This window comes from Hibiscus syriacus, unplaced genomic scaffold (assembly GCF_006381635.1).
Source record: "Hibiscus syriacus cultivar Baekdansim isolate YM2019G1 unplaced genomic scaffold, ASM638163v2 tig00110044_pilon, whole genome shotgun sequence".
Classification (NCBI taxonomy): domain Eukaryota; kingdom Viridiplantae; phylum Streptophyta; class Magnoliopsida; order Malvales; family Malvaceae; genus Hibiscus; species Hibiscus syriacus.
The window spans coordinates 2,243,920-2,252,528 of record NW_024062574.1 but is presented as its reverse complement, the minus strand read 5'-3'; positions in this window follow the sequence as shown (position 1 = coordinate 2,252,528).

The following is an 8,609-nucleotide window of genomic DNA, read 5'->3' as shown; positions in this document are numbered from 1 at the left end:
TAAAAATCTCTCTAAATCTAATAGGAAGAAAAGAGTATTCAGAATAGTATTACAACAAAGCGTTTAATAAAAATTCAATGGATAAACCAATCAGCCAACCTAGCACCTTGTTCCGGGTTTCGCCTTGATTAATCTAGATCGACCCAAGTCACACACCTAGTTTTGATAAGTGAATCTTTTAACGGGTATTTTTTACATATGCAAAGACTCGAACATAAGACCTTACTTAAACGATATCAAACTGCTTATAATTTGAATAAATCTTCGTTGATATCGACCTCCTTTGTTAAACCTATAATTTTGTAAGGAAAAGAACCGTTTGGGCCCTAACTCACCTCATGAACGAACCACTAGAGAAGTTCACATCCACCAATACCTTCACAGGTTTGGGCTACAATTTTCCATATATGGAATTTTCAGCTACAATGTTAAAAAAACACTAATAATGAACTTAATCAACAGTTAATAATAATAATAATAATTTGAATAGAAAAATCAACAAAGCTAAGAAATTAGCTTTTTTATTCAAAAATATACAAACAAAACAACAACCGATGATGAATGATAAATACCATCAACACTATCATAGTAATAAAATATGACAATATAATAGTAACTAATTTTATCACGACTCTAGCACGATATATGACAAAATTAACCCAGAAATTCAAAATAGAAATACATAAAAAATAATTAAATAATTTTAAAATAAAAAAGTCAAATAAATAAATAGAAAAGTCAAATGAACAACTTTGTAGTACTTTGTTGTTCTTGCTAACCTGTCCATGCAAATAAACAATAATAATTATTATTATTAAAATAAAAGAAATGAATTTGCATTTATTAAATGGGCATACATTGGTGCCCCAAAAGTATGAAATGTACCTTAAAGACATATGAACATATGAAAGACTAATTAAACTAATATATTTTCTTGTCCTTATCTCCAATTTTTAATTAATTACTACCCACAATCCAGTTCTTAATTAATTATTTTTTCCTTGTCTCAACTTCATGCTTCATTGCATTGTGATGAAGTGCTGAATTTGTCATTATCATCATTATTTAAATTCACACATTAAATTATGGGATTACCCCCATGTTATGTAGACTTATAATATAATATTTCAATAATTATGAAAATTATGGTATTTTGACTTGAATGTTAGTCTGTTGTTTGTGATATGATAAAATATAATCCTAGAATCTCAAACGACTATCATATTTCATTCATCATGTTAAATTTCAACTTAGACAACCGCCAATTTTTTAACAAAAATGACTAGTTTAGAACATAATAAATAGTCGGGTGACCAATTTGTAACTTTTAATAGTCGATTGACTTATTAAGGTATCATTCTATAATCAGATGATCATTTTATAACTTTTAATAGTCATAGACTTAATAAAACAATATCTTATAGTCAGGAAACTATTTATTTATGTTATCCTAAAATTTAGTAATAAGAATAATTAGTTGGATTATTTTGCAATTTTCAACTAAATGAACAAAATTCATAATATTTTTATCGAAGTTCATTTCTATACCATTAAATTGGACCTCGACTACCTTTGAAGTCATTTAATTCGTACTCTTTTTCGAAATTATATTTTTTTCATCTATAAGACTCGAATACGATATCGACTCCCTATACATTGAAGTGAACAGACATCAAAGGATGAGGCTGGAGATTTGGTAATAAATAGAGCACATTTTTACAGATATGGAGACCCACCAAGTAAATAGAGGGCAATAAACTCATAATGAATGGAGGCATCGAAGAAGATGAAGACATATGGTCAAATTCAAGCAATTAAAAAAAAGTCATTGTACTGACAATCAGTTGATCTAGTGAGATCAAATGCTAAATCTCTTGAATAAGGTTAGAAATTTGAACTATGACATTTATGAATAGAATAAATTAGGTTAAAAGAATCGTTTTCATCTATGTAATATCCGATCTAGATTAATAGATTAAATACTAATGATTAATTAAAAAAAATTCAGTGGGGTTGGCCCCCTGGTTTGGTCTAATTGTCCAACAGCTTTAACTAGAACTATTCTCTGCTTTACCTTCCAAACATGTTTCAAAGCACCTGCGGGGCCTAGCACACTGACACTCTTTTAATTAATTATATATAATATTGGATAAGCTCCAAGCATAAATTTTAATGGGTAAACTACGTGTTTAATACCTGAACTATTAATTTTAATCTATTTTAGTATTTAAGCTTTCAATTTTTTCAAAATCATACATAAAGTTTAGTTTTTGTTTCATCTTAGTATCCATGTTAAAAAGTTAAAGTTAACTTTTGAAAAATAAATGAAAGTTTAGGTACTAAAACGGATCAAAATTGATAGTTTAGGTACCAAATGTGTTTAGTTTTTAATGGTGGGGGTACTAAAATGAAACAAAAAGTAAACGTTAGGTGTGATTTTAAAAAAATTGAAAATTTAGATACCAAAATGAATCAGAAATGATAATTTAGACACTAAATATGTAATTTACTAAATTTTAGTTTATCATGTTAACATTGTTGATATGTAATTGATCGATTAATTTAAATATAAGGTCCTCATATAAGATCTTTTTTTTTAATTTATTTGTTTTTTATTCAAAAATTAGGATACACATTTAGTTTGCATCCGTCGAGTTTGAACTTGATCCTATAAAATTGTTTTTGTGTATAAAATAAAGTCGAGTTTAAGTGAGATCGAGATTTTTAAAAGATACAATTAGGTCATATTCAAATTTAAGGATTATTGCTACATTGTCAAAGAGGGGGCATCGGAAACACCATACGACTTCAACTTTTTCATATTATTTTTTTTGATTTATGATTATTGTTACATTGTCAAGGAGGGGGCATCGGAAACACTATACGACTTCAACTTTTTCAGAAAAGAAACATGGACCACAATGTGTTTTTCCCATCACTGACTATTATTTTCTTTGCTTTGCATTTCTATGGACGATGTTTGGAAAAGCTAAAGACGCATGATAATCATCGTGTCTTCCATCGAAAAATTAAAGTACAATGGTATTTTTGACGTCCTCCCCTTGACACTGTAACTATAACTCTAAATCAAGAAATAATATGGTGGGAGCCTTATATGAGAAATTCTTCTTTCCCAGTGCTCTACATAAACAAATTTGTTTGAAAAATATTCTAGCCCAAGAATAATAGTACAATTTACATTTATATAATTATATATTTATTTACAATTGATATTTGATCATCAAACTATTTTTGATGTTTCATATTAGTTATTTAACTATTATTTTTTTAACCATACAAAATTTAAATTTTTGTTTTGTTTTAATCATCGACTGTTAAAAAATAAACAAAATTATTGATATGACATAATTTGATCGATTATATATATATTTATATATTGATTAGTCTAAAAAAATTATAAGATATTATATATTTTGAAATATTCTAAATTATTTGATAATAAACGCTCCAACATCTTTACCGTCGTCGTGATTAAAATTGAAACTTTTAGTTATAAGTATAACATCTCCCTTTAGTTAAGGTGTTCGATTCATGTAATTGATTTTATATAAATAAATTAAAATTTATTTAATGTTTGCACGTGCTCCAGGGACTCTCTCTCTCTCTCTCTCTCATCTTTCCTTCATTAATCTCAATGCCATTAATTTTTTCCATTTATTATCTGCTCCCATTTCTCTTGTTTTCATCTTATCATCTCTTTTCACTTGTCTCTCTCCGATGGAAGGAATCAAAGGAGGAGGAAGAGTCGGTGTTGGTGTTGACGTTAACGGCGATGACATGTCTGACGGCGTGCAGTTTTGCAGTAATCACCGGAACAACAACTGTCTTGAACGGTTTTCGTCCGAACACGAATTTTTTTATTTGACGGGAAAATTGATGTGAATAAATAGTTTTGAAAATAATTTGGGAGTCGCCATCAGCCTTTTGGGTCAGGTAGGTCGAATACCTAAGAATTATATTTTAACAGAGTTTTTTAGAAAACATCAGTTAAAAGATGAACTGATCTGCGTTTATAACCAAAAAATTCTTTCTTTTAATAATAAAAAGGGATTCGTGGTCGGTTACGTTTAAGGAAGGATTAGCACCCCTACAACGCCCAAAATTAGTACTTTTTAATTATAAATTGTCTCTATTATTAGAAATTCAAAATATATTTAATTTATAATCCTATTATTTCAAAATTATAATTATGAGAAAAAATAATTTATATATTTATAAATAAAATATTTATTTATTTAGAAATATCAGAAAATGACTTCTAGGTGCCTTAAGACAGCTCTTTTCTTTGATAATAATTTAATTAAACTTAAATTATAAATTTTTTTTATAATATTTAATTTTAAAATACCAGAATAGGACATCCAGTTGTATTAAGACTGCCCTTTTCTTCGATATTGAAAAATAAATAATTTATGAAAAAAATATAAATTATTATTTATTATATATATTTATATGACTACATAATAATAATAAAAATAATATTTAAATATAAACAAGTACAATTAAAACATAAATAATCAATAATAAAAATAAAATTAGAACTATATATTTAAAAGCAGTAAAACTTTATGAAAATATTTAAAATTAGTGACTAAATTATAATCTAATAAAATTAAATACCTAATTCGTAATTATTTAAAATTTCAGGGATTAAACATGTTATTTTCCTTATTTTATGAATTTGGTGACTAAAATAAAACTATATAAAATTCAAATATCATATTAAAATAAATTAAAAAAATATACTCGGGATTAAAATATTAATTATTAAAATTAAAGGATTAAATATGATATTTATCCTAAATATATTATTTTAATATAAAGGACTAAAATAAATAAAACTAAAATTAAAGAACCGAATTAAAAGGATTATAAATTGATTTAGTGACTAAAATGTAAAGTTTACAAATTAGGATGGTTGCGGACAGGATTTAACAATTAAAAATTACACAAATAGCCCTCCCCGAAACGACGTCGTTCGGGAAGGGCTATTTAAAGCCAGAAACGGCTGGCCCTTCGGGCCAGCTCTCTCATTCTCCATTTATCATTCTCTCTCCTCTCTCTAACTGAGAGAGAATGAAAAAGCTCTCCCTTCTCTCTAGCTTCCCTCATCGGAGGGAAGCCGGTCACCGGGCGACAGCCGTCTGCCACCGTGATTCTCACCGCCGGCCACCGCATCCGGTGGCCGAAAAAAATTATTTTTACACCACCATGTAGATCGGACCGTCCTAATGACGGTTCCGATGCTCTTTTCTCCTAAACAGCTCCCGATCGGAGCAAATCTAAGAAAGTACCTTCGATTTTCGAAGGTTTTGGTGACGTTTGAAGAGGTCTGGTGGTCGTGGCTTCCTTGGTAAGCTTCTCTCCTTTCTTTTTTTTTTTTCTATTTTTGTTGGTTGTTGTGTTGTTGCTCTCCGTGTCCCTTTTTTTTTTTTTTTTCAGGGGCTCGGTGGCTTTTATAGCCACTACCGGTGATGGCTTCAGACCGGTCCAAAAGGGGTTCTTCGGTGAGTCACCGGACTTCCAGTGGTGACTCACCGTTTGGGGAAGACGTGTGCGGCTACGGAGATGGTGGGAGCAGCTGGAAGCTGAAGCAGCGCCGCGTGGTCTTCTGGAAGCTACGGCGGCGGCTGGGACGTGTCCCTAGGGTATCATCACCCTAGGGTTTCCTGCTGGAACCATCTGGACCGTTGGATCTAAGTTAGATCCAACGGCTGAGAAGCAAGGCGGCGGCTAAGATCAAACCCTAAATGGGTTTTAGGGTTTTTTTTATTTGGGCCAGTCTGTTGGGCCTATAATATTATTTGTAATTATTTTTTAATAATAATAATATATATATAATAATTATAATAATAATAATTATAGTAATAATAATAATAATAATGGGTAAAAAAATTAGTATCTTCAGCTGCCCCTCTTTGCTCATTCTTGTGTTAACAAGAATAGGGCAAAGACGAAAAGATAAATTTTTTTTATCCATTTGGCTTCACTTGATTATGATAAATTCTTCTCTTTCTTCAGATGAGTTCTTCTCATTATGAACTTTCTGCTGGGGATGATGTTGACCTATTTCCTTCTGTGATAGAGTCATTCAAAAGGTTGAATAAGCTCTTCTCATTATGAACTTCTTCTTTCTTTTTCAGATGAGTTCTTCTCATTATGAACTTTCTCTGGAAAGGTTGATGCTGTGATAAAATTATGCAAAAAGGTTGAATAAGCTCTTCTCATTGTGAACTTTTTCTTCTTTAGATGAGTTATTCTCATTATGAACTTCTCTGGAAAAACTGATCCATCAAGTGATAGATTTGAGCCAAAAGTTGAACAAATTCTTCTCATTATGAACTTCTTCTTCCTTCTTCAGATGAGTTCTTCTCATTATGAACTCAAACTGGAAAAGCTGATCCATCAAGTGATAGATTTGAGCAAAAGGTTGAACAAATTCTTCTGATTATGAATTTCTTCTTCCTTCTTCAGATGATGAGTTCTTCTCATTATGAACTCTACCTGGCAATGTTAATCCATCAAATGATGAATTTAAACAAAAGGTTGAACAAATTCTTCTCATTATGAACTTCTTCTTCCTTCTTCAGATGAGTTCTTCTCATTATGAACTTTTTCTGGAAAAGCTGATCCATCAAATGATGGATTTGAGCAAAAGGTTGAACAAAATTTTCTCATTATGAATTTCTTCTTCCTTCTTCAGATGAGTTCTTCTCATTATGAACTTTTTCTGGAAAAGCTGATCCATCAAATGATGGATTTGAATCTTTGCTAAAATCTTTGAAATTCCTGTCAAAATTCATATGGGTAAAATGAATGAAAATGCACCTATTTTTGCAAATGTCTAAATATGATGCATGAATGTTGATGCAATCTTCATTTGACTTCAAAATGGTGAACTCGATTTTCCTTCACTTCATCATTTATTGCCAGGGTCACCTCTGGATATCAGTGTAGCAACTTATGCTACCAAGCTTGCATTTCTGAAAAACCATCTGATCAACTTGTATCTTTATGTCTTCTTTGCTTCATGAAAGTCTCAGAAGAATTGTTTCATTTGTGGAACTCTTTTCGTAGTCAGAACTATGACCTTGATGCCTCATTTTGTCTTGGATAACACCAACTTTATTTGCTTGGACTTGTGTAGAAATCCGATAAAGCTTTCATCTTTGAAAAGAGAATCTATCATCTTTGAAGAGGTAAGATGTAGATATACCTGACTCAGCAAGGATTAATTGGGAGAGTAGAGTCTGTTCTGTTTTAACTCTTGAAACACATCACAAGGAAGATTTATTCCAATTCATTTCATGTTTCCACATCTAATCCAATCTCGAATACGACAACTTGGACCATATCATGTCGAGATGTTTAACAACAACCTGTCGTTCAACCTTAGTTGGTGCCACTAGTTTCTTGTTGTTAAAATTTCTGCTTCCCTTCTGTGGAAAGAAATCTTCATTATATCTCACTTCTAATCTTGGGGTGGAAGAAGACAGACTTGATCAATAAATGGAAACCATATGATCGTAACATTGGTTCAACATCAGAATAGCAGGTTCGTAAAACATTTGACTGTGCATTCATCATTTCCTGTGGCTTCTGCTCAGATGTTCGTAAAACATTTGACAACACATTCATCTTTTCCTGTAGTTTCTACTCAGATGTTCGTAAAATATTTGACAACACATTCATCCTTTCCTGTGGTTTCTGCTCAGATGTTCTCAATCATTGAAGCTCTTTGCCTAGTGTTCAAAGCTTTTGAATGACGTCACAAGACCACTTGAGAACAAAACTTAATAGGAATACAAATGAGATGCTGGTATGACCAAAAAGTTGATCAAATTCTCAAGATATGCTAGTGATGAATTGAATAAGAGATACCGATTGATCTTGATATTGTCTCAGGCAAGGGTAAGTGTGATATTGATCACGTTTTCTTCTGTAATGAGCGTTGTAGGTATTAGAAACACACCCACTATAAGAGCCATGTATGGAAAGATATCCGTAGAATTCTTGATGCTGGGGATGAAACACACATGATAAACCAAATAGATGAAAACTCAGTTCAGTCTAGTTGGCAATGATAACCCCAGTAACATCGGGAAAGAGCAATATACATGAGCTTCTCTCTTCAATGTCATCAAGTAAACAAAACTGATGTGAAAAATAGCTTCGTAACCTCAACAGTATGGTTGAAACTAACTGACAGAAATCTCAAAGAAATATTTTCACCTATCACCGACACACAAAAGGCCAAATTCAGATTTCGAGGTCTCGAGGAACTGATCCTTGGATCGAATGGTTTACAAAGGGACCATCTTTATTCATGTAACCATGATGTAGCTTAACAAAGAACACACTATCATGTGACACATGGTTTAAGAAGATTGGGTATTTGAAACCATACTTGCTGAATAAATATTTGTTCAACAACAGGACCCTAATGCAACTGCCTGATGAACGAAGCAATTATGTGTAGTCAGATTGACTGTTATTGTTTCACCATTTTCATTCTTCATATTTTTCTATCTTATTGGAAATATCTGCTCAAGTCAATGATTTTTAACACATGATGATGTGGGCCTTCA